Raw genomic sequence first — 939 nt, 5'->3', positions numbered from 1 at the left:
ATATATGTACAGAGGGCTAACTACCAAAGAATGGCACTGGACACACGAAGAGATAACCTCAAGGTCACAGTCAGAGAAAACAGTTCCGTGCACCCTTGGTGAGAAAGGGAAAGCGGCCACCAGTGACCAGATTTCACCGAGTGGCCTGTCCCTTTTATCAAGTAGGGGAATGACATACACATAAGGAGAAAAAAAACCATAGAAAGATAAGTCCTTTGTAATTAAGCACGAATTGAAGAAAGGGGCCGTGAGAAGGCATTTTTTGGGGGGGGGGGGGGGGAATGGATTCTGGAAAGGGATACAAGATGAATGTGGACTTGATCTGGACTTTGAAGACAACCAGAATTTGGATAAGTGGGAAATGGGGGGGATGTTACAGAAGAGGAGACGAGGAGACATTATGGGCTATCGTGAGAAGACTGGCTTTGCCAGTAGAATTATAACTCAGGTAGTTACATAATTGGAACAGCTGCCTTCTGTTCTTCCCAAATACCAGCACTTTCTGTGGATCAGCTCATGTATCCTCCCAAAGACCCTGTAGAGTGGTGTTAAGGGCATCTTGGGACTTTTTGTGTGTTCTTGGCTGCCCAACATAGGAACCCCTCCTCAGGTGTGGGGATATTTTCCCTCTACAAGCTTTGGGCTCCCTTTCTCTTGCTATTGAGCAGAGGCTGCAGAGTCTAGATACTTGCTTTCTCTTTCCTCCTGGCAACAAGGACGCAGGCAAGGACCTGATTTGGCCATCAGATGAGAATCAGGAACAAGTAGCAGAAAGAAGGGGACAGGCAGATTGGAACCAAGATGGCGGCATAGGTTAACGCCGGAGTTTGCCGCCTCGAACAACCATTTCAAAAGTGAAACTAAAAGACGGAAGGGACATCACCCAGACCCACAGGAACGCTGGCTGAGTGGATCACATCCAACCGGGAGGAAAGAGTA

At 47.7% G+C, this 939-nt stretch overlaps 1 pseudogene; it reads left to right on the top strand.

Annotated features, from left to right (window-relative positions):
- The first annotated feature begins 370 nt into the window (after positions 1-370).
- Positions 371-939, top strand: part of LOC102755079 — a 7206-nt pseudogene continuing 6637 nt past the window's right edge.

Source organism: Myotis davidii, unplaced genomic scaffold, assembly GCF_000327345.1.
Source record: "Myotis davidii unplaced genomic scaffold, ASM32734v1 scaffold96, whole genome shotgun sequence".
Taxonomy (NCBI): domain Eukaryota; kingdom Metazoa; phylum Chordata; class Mammalia; order Chiroptera; family Vespertilionidae; genus Myotis; species Myotis davidii.
This window is presented reverse-complemented; position numbering and strand designations above follow the sequence as displayed.